The sequence below is a fragment of the Empidonax traillii genome, unplaced genomic scaffold, assembly GCF_003031625.1.
Source record: "Empidonax traillii isolate 1590-97213 ecotype Southwest subspecies unplaced genomic scaffold, ASM303162v1 scaffold266:size720578, whole genome shotgun sequence".
NCBI classification, from domain to species: Eukaryota; Metazoa; Chordata; class Aves; order Passeriformes; family Tyrannidae; genus Empidonax; species Empidonax traillii.
Genome location: NW_020955459.1, coordinates 136091 through 147920, shown reverse-complemented (window position 1 = coordinate 147920; position 11830 = coordinate 136091).

The window sequence follows — 11830 nt, the reverse complement described above, 5'->3', positions numbered from 1 at the left end:
AAAAGGGTTTGACTCCACCAGTCAATTTCCTTTTCACTCTCCCTAATGCACCTTAATCTTTCTACCTCTTCCTTAAGTTCTGCTACCAGGCACAGCAAGTCACTCACCTGCTCGCATCGTACACAGCTACCTCCTACACCATCCTCCGGTACCAACGCCAGGCTCAGACACTCAGCACACCCAGAGACCTGGGTGGCTGCATCCTTCTTCGAGGGGAGTGTCTGAGCACACACACTCCTAGTATTAACAGCAGTAACGGCTTTTGTTTTTCTGGAAACCATTGCTAGCTTTAAAAAGCACACTCACCTGCGAGAAGTGGGAGCTGGTTGTGCCCTGCCTGCTTGAAATGCCTTGAAATTGCTGTGCCACAGCCCTGTTAGTCTGATCCTGTGGAGTGCCTGAGTGAAGGTCGCTCATGCTCCTGGAGGCTCTTACATAGCCTCCCCTAGCACTTGCTAACGAGCCTGACCCACCCCTCACTCACCTTAATCAGTTCCGAGGAGGAGCCAAGCCTGGGAAAGCTTGGCAGCAAATGGCTGTTATTCTACACAGTAACAAAACAGAAACCTTAGATTTCAAGTTTTCTTTTCTTTGAAGAGTTTTTCTGCTGAAACATTTTCCAACATTGCCCAAAGATACATCAAGAACATTTTAAGAATACTTGCCCAGAGACAAAGACAGGGAGAGATCACTCACCCATTACCATCAAGGGCAAAACAGACTCGAGAAAATCAACTTACTCCCAATCAAACCAGAGTAAAATATTGAGAAATAAAGCCAAATCTTAAAAACACTTTCCCTGCACCTCTCACTTCTTTACTTTCTTCCTGATTTCTTTTCCTCCTCCTCAGCAGCACAGGGGGACACGGGATGGGGGCTGTGGTCAGCTCATCATGTGCTGTCACTGTTCCTTCTTCTTCAGGGGGAGAACTCTTCACGCTCCTCCCCCACTCCAGTGTGGGGTCTCTCCCATGGAGGAAACAGTCCTCCATGAACTTCTCCAATGTGAATCCTTCCCAGGGGCTACAGATCTTCACAAACTGCTCTAGTGTCACAGCCTCTTTCAGGCATCCACCTGCTCTGGCACTGGGTACTCCACGGGCTGCAATTTCTTCAGTAATTTTTCCCATTCTTAAATACATTATCTCAGATGCACTGCCTCTGTTGCTGTTGGGCTTAGCTTTGTCCAACACTGGATTGTTCTTGGAGCTGGCTGGCACTGGCTCCATTGGGCAGTGGGAAAGATTCTGGCAGCTTCTCACAGATACCACCTTTGTAGCCCTCCCAGTACCTGGGCACATGAACCTAATATATCCATTTAATGTACATAGAGAATTTTTACATCCACGTGTCTCATAGAAGAAATTCATGTACTGAACTACAGTGATTTTTCAAGTCATTAATTCTAATGTAGCAAAAATTATTATGTGAATTGTACCTATAGAATCAAATTTTTGTTATTGTTCAGCCAAGTAAGTGTAATCTAAAAAATATTTAATGCATATATAAATTCACATATATAGAGAGATACAACAGAAGTATGCCCAGTCATACATACAGCCCCAAAATAAAATTTAATGTTGCCTTTCAGCAAATCTAAACATCTATTGGACTGCACTTCTTCTCTATCTCAAGATTGCAAAAGCTGCCCATAAAAATGATAACAAGTTTACCTGTTTTTTTATGTTATCCCAGGTAGGAAAATCTGACCAAGATTTCCTGCGTAACAGATGTTCCATCTGCTGTGGATCTCTACTGTACAACTCCTTATCTATTTAACAGCAGAGGAAAATATCCCACCAGTTCTAATATCTGACTCTTATATGAAAGCACAAGGTCAGTAAGAATATTTTTTAAATGTATGATTAATTATTGATAATAAAAATAGTACTTCATACCAATAACATAGGAACCCATAGTAGAACTGGAATTTGGTTGATGCAACAGGAGCAAAGACAAAGATGCACAGAAGAGGGTGTGTGAAAGGGTAAAGTGATGACTTGTGATTCTACCCACTACTTAAAATTTTTCTTTTAGGGGTCAAGGTTGGGTGTTTCTTCTGAATTCTAGAGATACACTGAGGAGAAGAAGGAGGTTAGAAAAAAGGGCCATACAGGATCCTGTACTTAAGGTAGGCCTACATATATTTCCACAGTTAAACTAGACCAAGTATTACAGATAAACTTTATAGGCACAGGCAGCAAAAGGGCCTCCAAATGGTAAGAGTGCAGTATTTTGAAGGAAAAAGTGCTCAAAAAATTGGTCAGGAACAGGGAAAGAGAAATGAGGATGGTAACATGGTGGGAAGGAGGGACAAAAGCTGAAGTGGTAGACTGACACATAGTGTAAAAGAGATGAAATAGAAAGTATTTTTACAACTATACCCAAACATACAAATCAATATAAGAATATCTAGTATATATATATAACAATATAAGAAGTACTAGTTACTTTGTTTTTTCAAACACTGATGCAATCTCTAGACTCTGCCTTCCAATTCTTACAGTGTTCCCTTTTTTTTTTAATCCTATATGATTATGACAAAGATAACCTACAGGGCAATTCAACTCTTTGTTCTTGTAAACAGAGCCTCAGGATCAAGAGATAGTGCTCTAGAAAATAAGCATATGGGGATTTAATTTGCTACCAAGAATGGATTCAAAAAATGTCTTCCTCAAATATAATCTTTTTTTTTCCTAAAATACCCAGTTGGCATGCTTTGATTCCTCTTTCATAAAGCTTTAGGGTCTGATAATGACTAGTCTAAATCAAAGTAGATCTGCTTTTATGAATTTTCTACTGCAAGAAAATCTAAAAGGGAGCTACTAAACATCAGTAAAACCAATTTATTTATTTTTAGGGACTCAGAAAAAAGTCCAAGATCCAGTTTGTTTATATATATAAATATTCTAAGAAGAAACTACTAGAGTCTGGTTTTGCTCTTCATGATATTGACCAAAATGAACAGAAATGTGTTGCTTTCTCCTTTTTAACTTCTAAATCTAAAGTTTGATTTTTGTTTTGTTTTGTTTTTAAATAATATATGACATTCTGCCTACCTCAAAAGAAGAAAAAAAAAAAAAAAGAGTCTCTGAGCTAGACATTAGGAATCATTAGCATAGTTCACTGTCATAAGTCTGAAGTTGCTTTAAACATAAAAGTTATTTTAGGAACAGTCCAAGGAGACCCTTAAAACTAGAGCAAAATTAATGATGTTACACAGAACAGCATTAGTAATTATGTCCAGTGGCTCAGCATGATTACAGTTCCTCAGTGCCTTCACAGCTTATACAAATTATTTAGCAACACTTAGTGCTGGAGAACATATAGCAGCACATCTTAAAGGTCTGTTTAAAAATAATTAGCAATATTGATTCACATGCAGGTTCTGGAAATAGCTAAATCTTTCAAAAAACTAAAAGCTAACTAATCTTGGTTTTATCTGAGCTTCAGGATATTCTTTTCAGTATACCTCTGAAGAAGCTTTTAGCTTTTTTAGCTTTTTAGCTTTTTAGCTTTTAGCACTTTTGATACCCGTCCTACGTCCTGAAAGCTGAGCGAGTGTATTTAGCAGTAGATTTAACAGAATGTAGCATTAGGAAGTAGAGCACCTTAATGGTAGGCACAGAGACTCAGAAATGAAATTTATTTCTTGAACCGGCTTACAAAATCATTTGTCTGTCTGCTAACATCCCCTTGGGTAGCATAGGTAACAAGTAGCTTTCATTTTCAGCCCTTGTAATCCTACACTGTCTGCACTATCATCACCTCTTCACCCGTGTCCCACACTACTATGCATGCAGCACTACCCCAAGATGTCTTTTCTCAGCTAAAAGAATCTTTAAATACTACCTAAATATCTTGGGTCCAAGGAGATGTCAGAAAAAAGACTTAGGCCTTTGTGGCAGCATGCCTCATGCTATATACTGGACAGAGGGGACATTTGCAAGAATTTATCCTGGTCTTGTGGCTCAAATGGCTCAAAACTCCAGGATTCCTTTCTTGCAGGTCAAAACTTACATCAGTGTGTTAGAGCAGGGCCATATGTGGTTTCCTGTTTTTCCTTTCCAGCTTCATTAATTTCACACTTCTTTCTGCACAGGAGCAATAGTTAATGTGTGGAATCCAATTAGACTGAGGTTTTATAGCTAAAGAATTCTCCCAGAAAGGAGAAAAACAGATTTGATTAAAGGAAATAATATGTTTTAACCCTTATGCAACCATGTAAGAACCTTGTCCTGTGTATCTGAATAAAAACAAGTCTTTTCGGTGTATTGCATGTCTGAAATGTAATTCTTTAATATGCCTGACAATCAAGTCACATAGACATTTCAGGGCAGAGTTTTAACACAGACCTTGGTTTAGACAGTTTTTGCCCACCATTCCTTTTCATTCCTGAACATTCCCATCAACAGTATGAGTTTATTCTTCTGGTGCTATATGTTAATCTACACAGGACAAATTGCCAGGATTAAAAATTGTGGAGAGGGGAGTGTTTTATCTGATTCAATCCTAAGCCTGAGCAGTACAGAGCACTACAGAAGTAGCAGCAGTATTGTGGGTGTATCATAGATTTGGTAATGGACACAGGTAGTCAGGGAAAGAAGTCCAGCAAGCACTCCTGCTGAAAAATAATTACCAGAGCATGCCCTCAGTCCCAGGATAGATGATATTTAGATAGTTCCGGCCTTCATCATACTTCTTATGTTGTAATGGGGAAAAAAAACAAAACACCTTTGCATATTATATTTATTTAAATTTGAAGCCCATGTGAACAACCCAAAATCAATTATAGCTCTTTATCAATAAAAAAATACAGTGTCCCTTATTAATATATATGGTGATAAGAATGTGAAATAAATGGACTAATTCACAGTCAACAAAGATGAATTCCTAAAGGAAATCAATAGTTTTCAATTTGAAAGAGTAAACAAATATGTTCCTGTACTTTGGGGTGTGAACCTGGAGGGACACCATAAATTAATTTACTGTGGAGTTTATTAAATTAAGAAACTAAAACTATGCATTTCCTTCACTGCATTGTGTTGTTTGAAACAAGTTCTAAGAGCTTTCATGAGAGCTTTGCATCTTAGCTTTTCTGTGGTCATCTTTTGTTTATGTTACTATCTTTAAAGAAAGATTATTTCAACTCTCTGCAGACAGTATTTTAGCTCCAGGAAAATATATTTTGAATCAAAGCACCATTGTGATTCTAAATGAGATTTGGATCCACATTCACATAATCTAAGCAGAACATCAAATATTTCATTCTGCATTGCCATTCATATTCAATAGAATTATAGAATCACAGATTGGTTTGAGTTGGAAGGAACCTTAAAGATCATCTAGTTCTTGCCCCCTGCCATGGGCAGGGACATCCGCTAGGCCAACTTGCTCACAGCCCTCTCCAACCTGGCCTTAAACACTTCCAGGAAGGGGGCATCCACAGCTTCTCTGGACAATCTGTTCCAGGTCCTCATCACCCTCATCGTAAAGAATTGCTTCCTAAAATCTAATCTAAACCTACTTTCTTTAAGTTTGAAGGCATTGCCCCTTGCCCTATCATTACAGTTCCAGACAAAGATTCTCTCACCAGCTTCTTTGCAGGCTCCCTTCAGCTAATGGAAAGTTGCTCAGCCTGTCTTCTAAATGTTGCTGTTTCGTGTTAGAGACCAACAAACACTTCCATGGATGCAAAATTTAGCAACTTCAGAAAATAATTGGAGGTTAGGGCTTAGAGGCTGCAGGATGGCAGAACTAGTGCCATGCATCATTTCTGAGTGTAATCAAAACCAGCTTTATTTTTTAAATTTACGGCTCCTTAAACAATTCCCTGTGGGCTACAGCATTGCACTCAGAGCAATAATAGCTTATGATTACAAGTAGGCACATGGAGCAGCACACATATAATTCCTAATAAAATTATAAGGAAAACAAAACATCTATTTGAGGCTATGACTGTTTCAAATGACAGAGTTGTAAGAACTGAGAGTTGTTAAATAGTTCTGACAGAAAACCAAAATCACCCTTGTTTTCCACTTTATCTGTTTTTGGCACGACTAGAAGTCATATACTTTCTTGGTTTTGCCTCTGTACTTTTCTAATGCTCTCTAATTCCCTGGGTTTGGATTGCACTTACAAGTAAATGTGAAGCTATAATGAGAAAAGTTATGTACATCTGTGCCCATTTTCGCTTTCAAGTAATATGTAAAATAGTGTTTCCATATTTCAAGATTTTGATGCTTAGTGTCATTTATTAATTAAAGTAGGAAGAAATCTTTATTGAATAAACCTTCCAAAGGTGTTCAGTGAAAGTATGTTCCTAGCTTTTTTTGAAACCAGGTAAGAGTACTTAATTTGTCATTATATATGCATGGAGTAATAGACTTCGTTCTGCCAAAGTAATTTCTTTAACCAGAAAAGAGCAACTCACAAAACAGGCATATTATAAGTAGCTTAACAGCTGCTGCTCCATGTATATTATTCCTTAGAGATTTTCCAATGATATATAGGAATGTTACCTTATTTTGTTAAAGCTACCAAATTGTTTTGCTGACAGCAAAATAAAACAAGCATTATACAGTTTCCTTTTCCATTTGTTGGCTCCATGAAAGAGAAATGTGTTACAGCAAAATCACCTTATGTGCATATGCATACAGTTTTACTGACTGATCTTACTTTTGTGTGTCAGAACCACACAGGTCAATAGACATTCAAGTAACAATCTACTTTTATAGGGTTCAGGTATTAGAGAATTTTAAAAAGTGCTCTGTTTACTAACATTTAACTTATTAAAAAGTAATATCTTCAAATTATATAGTCAGGAATATTTATGTGAAGAAAAATACAATAAATTCTAACCTCTTCACAAAAATGGAAACCCGTACAAATAAACATGTGGAGAGGAATGTGATTTTACATTTTAAGTAGAAATACTCAAAACTTTAGAGAGACTGCAGTTCTTTTAACATTTATATACAAAATTGTACATACAGAAATACCCCAAAGATTACATTGTTTTCTGTACATATTTCTGTACATATTTCTGTACACATACATTTTGATTTACATTGTTCTCATAGGTTTTATTTTAAAGTTCTTAGATTTTGGATAAAATATGAACAGAATATAGATAACATAACTTTCCATATTCACCCCAGTTAATAGGGTTAACTATCCTTTATTTAATTCCGTTTTGTTCATTAAATGACTGCTTGAACTCCCAGAAAACAACGTCATAGAAGAATTTTGTTTTTGAAGCTACATAGCAATTGTCAAACCATTATGCCTTTACTTATATTTCCTAGGAATCCAGTAAGATTCCAATCCTACAGAAATTAATGCCATTTCAACTCCATCCTTTACATATGCTTAAACACCAAAAGCTTTGGAATAATAGGAATGAAAAAATCCTTTATAAATGAAGACTTCAGGATATGTTGTTCCATTTTATTCAATACAATAAACAACTATTTAACAGCAAACTATTTTCAGAAAATATATTTTTAAAAAATTCATAGTTTATATATTAGTAGAGTAATTAATTTAAAAATATACATTAGCCCTGAGGGATATGCCTCTTTTTTTCCCAAATTTAGTTGGTTTTAAAAGCAACAGACCTGACTGGATTTTTTAATTTTTGTTTTTTAAATATGTAATGAAGTTTATATCAAGTATACTATTATAAAATAATTATTTTAACTTCAAGATATGTACTGTTTTTACTGTTTAAATGAGAATACCATAAGACTCTATACAACTGAGCTTTATGTGAACTTTTGTCAATACTTATTATTTGTATAAATTATTTTTTTCCTTTCAGGAATAATTAATTTACTTGAATAAATTACGTTGAGGAAAAAATAGTTTGGAAAAATAAATTAAAAGGTATCCTAAAGAGGCAGTGAATATATTAGGAATTGCCACCCCAAGTCTATATGTATGAAGCCACCAGAGCTGAATGATCTCAGCTGCTATTCTAGATGCATTAAGATATGATACTAAGTTTAGGAGTACATTTATTTGGTTACAGATAACACTTGACAAAGATAGAAGGAGGTTAGGTTTATGAAATTATTAGGATGGTGAATAAAAAAAATGAATAACATAATAATAACTGTTATAATTAGTTATTAAACTAACACTTGCAGAGCATTTTCTGAAACTATTAGGAGGTTAAAAAAAAAAAAAAGAAATATTAAAAAGTACCTTGTGTATTATTTGCCAGCCTCTAGTACCTTGGAGTCACCATCCCTGGAGGCTTTTAAGAAGAGACTGAATATGGCACTTAGTGACATGGCCTAGTAACCACTGCAGTATTGGATCAAGGGTTGAACTTATTGATCTTGGAAGACTTTTCCAACCTGGTTGATTCTATGATTCTGAGAAAAGTCAGGGTTTTATTAGATGCATTTACATTAAGACATCAGATGAGTATTCGTAATTTTCCTAGGAACTTAGGAATTAAAGTCTCTCATTCTGCATATATATAATTCAGTTAGCAAATTTTCTTCAAGAAAATTGCTTTAGAATGTTATTTATCTTTTATATTTTTTTTAAATAAACATTTTAATCTATCAGCATATTTTTTTATCAAAAAGTGCTAATAAAATCTCTTATGATGCCCAAATCTTGTTATGCATATTATTTGTATCATTCTCATCTGTCAAACATTTTAAAATAGTTTTATTATGAATTGTTTGGCAAAAAAAGTAGCACTCCATGCTGTGTTTCTTCTCATGTGTTTCTTCAACTTAGCATTTTATTTTCTTTCAGCTTATGGGGAAAAACAACTTTTGCAGGAAAAAAAAAGTAAAGCTACTAGAAATATTCTTTTAATCTCTGGCAGAGTAAAACTTAATTTACATGAATATAATACTTTATATTTTAAGATATTTCATAGCTACTAAAAAAATTACATTGCAAACACATAGGTATTATTCCTCCTCACTCTGTTATTATTTAAAAGATCCCAAAACAACTGTTGATTCAGAATTTATGCACATGACTAAGAAAACTGAAATACTTTGCACTGATTAAAGAATTTTAATATCAAGAGACCCATAACATCAGCCGTGCCGTGCCGTAACATACTCATAAAGACAACTAAAGCAGATCAGACAAAGCAGGTTTTTCTACAGGGTTCATACTCCAAGTCCCTGATGTTTAACAATGCCTTCCTCCTTTTTTCTCATGCTAAAGCAGTTCTGTTCCATGACATCTCATGCTACAAACAAAAACAATCACCTAAGGGCTTGTTAGTTGCAGCTCTGTAACCTTTCCCTTAAGCTGCTGAGGCAGCATGTTTCAGTGACTCTTTAGCAGTATTTCCCTTCTTGTTCACAGACTGTTGTGCACATGTTGTCATTCTCCTGGCCTGATAGCTGCAAACCCCTGATTTTGCTGTTTTCAAGGGAGGTTATTACCAGTGACGGGAAAATTATCTTACCTACCTCTCTAGATCTTGCTTCATAATTTTTACTTTCAATTAGAGAAAACCAAAGATGGAACATAACAAAATAGCAGTCATATAAATACTTGACAAACATCGTTCAATCATTTATATGCAGAGATGCTTAAAACCAATGTGCAACATTTGCTCATTTTTAAACTCCAGTTGGCACCAAGAACATCAGAAACAAGAGCAACTAAGGGCAGGGGAGAGACTGGGGACAGTCCTGATGAAAAGCACAGAGTATTAACAGAAAGCATGATGAAAAACCATCATGACTGGTTGCACTGGAGAAAGCCCTGTCACTCTCGTTTTTCCTTTCCTTTTTCTGTTTCTATAATCCCTTCTTTTTCAATTTTTTTTTTCCAAAAGCAACTGACACTGTTGAAGCTATCTACGCTATAGTCTAGAGACTCAAACAGTAAATCTTTGTGTGCTTAAACCTGCCTCAGCATTCTTCATAAATCTCCATCATTCAGAAACTGCCTCATAAGTGAATGGTTGATCAATTTTAGAAGTTATGTCAGCAGGCACTATCAATCTTCTTGACACCAAGTTGGGACATTGGAATAGCCTGTCTTGAAGAAACAGTTGTATTCATGAGGTATCCTCATCAAGACATAAAGAGGTCAAGCTAAGAGACATGACTGCATGCCTATAAGCAAAAATCTCCAAAAAGGTGATAGGGAGGAAAGGTTTCTAAATATGTTCAATATATTATCATATATTCAGAAATATGCAGGTGAAGCTAACAGTTCTAAATCTGATGTGATCCTTGTTCACTGAGTACGTATTATAATGTACTGCCTGATGCGGTAACAACCTTGGAAATGATTTAAACTGCACAGTTGCCACCAACTTCAAAAGAACATAACAATGAAGGAAAAGAACAGAAATATAAATTCAGAGAAACCCAGAAGGAGCAGAGACAAATTCAGTCACTGAGTTTGAGCAAGTAGTGGGTAAAAACGAAGAAGATACTCAGCTATAAAGATCAGTAAAGATAAAAAAAACACTGAAATTGTCACAACAATACTTTTTACAGATTCTAAGTCTGAATTTCTTTTTAAAAAAAGAAGCAGAGAGAAAAATAAGAATAAAGACTCCTCTTTCGAAGAGTAGGAGTCCCACACAAAGAAAAAGAGCGGATGTGTTATGAAGACTTTCAGAATAAGGCAGAAGTGAAGGGGAAGGAATAGGAGCTTTCAAAGAGAGATGAAAGACAGAAACAGCATAAGATTGTTTAACACAGAAGTTCTTTCCTGGAATTTGATTTTAATTTTTTCTCTCATAATTGTATTTCTGAATTCCTAATCAAGACCCACATCAATCTGTGCAGGGGTTTTTTGTATGTGTGTTTTTGTTTGGGGTTTTTGTTTGTTTGTTTGTGGGGTTTTTGGTTTTGTTTTTTTTTAAAGTTTGATCAGTGTTGAACAGGAATTTTTCAGACAGGCAGGCATAAGTCATCTTCAGTGAAAGAAATGACTCAATAAATTAGTTGAATAAAGCTAGATACTGGCATGAGTCAAACTCAAGAAAAATAAAAGAATCCTAGAGGTTGACAAATAATACACACTCACCTACAGAAAGGCCAGAAAAGTCAACAAAACATTTTTCACCAATACTGAGATAGAAGTGTAGCAAATTTAAGCCTTTGTCTTTTACAAAATATGAAGGGAGAAAAAGGCTCCTAGGTAACAGATAGAGACCATCTGAAACAGCCCCATGTCAAACAGGGGTCTAACTGCCTGAATGGCAAGAAATTTGGATTTCTTGACTTAGACCTCTGTGTCTTAAATCATATTTCTGACTACACACAGTACTTCCAATAATATTGAATGACAGTATTCAGGAGGGCTGTGAGACCAAAATGTGTAAGCAACATTTAAATAAAAATCCATGTCTGAAGACAAACTGGAACAGCAGACACAGCTGTGTAGTACTCATGTAAATCAGAACCTGGTTTAAGAATGGGAAAATTATTGAACTACCTTCCAATGTCTTACTGATGGAGTTGTATATCTCATTTATGCATGACCAGGTCAACGTGAAGTGCAAGGCAAAGGCATACCACATTCTATGACACATGTAGACATGTAGAAAACACAGAGTTCCCTGTTAAATCATGGTGTGCAACTTGGATACTGGAGAAAAAAAGTGGGCACATGAGAGTTTAGTTTCCTGGAAACTGGTTTCCTGGAACTGAGAGTTCGGGTCCAGGAAACGACCACTATTTTAGCAGATAATTCTGCTCAACTAGACTGGATTCCCCTCAGCACAGACATAGGCGTGAGGAGAGTGAGAAGATCCTTCTGCACAGGGATGGATCTCCTAACAGGGAGCTATCACAATGCAGCCAGCAAGACTACATAAAACACA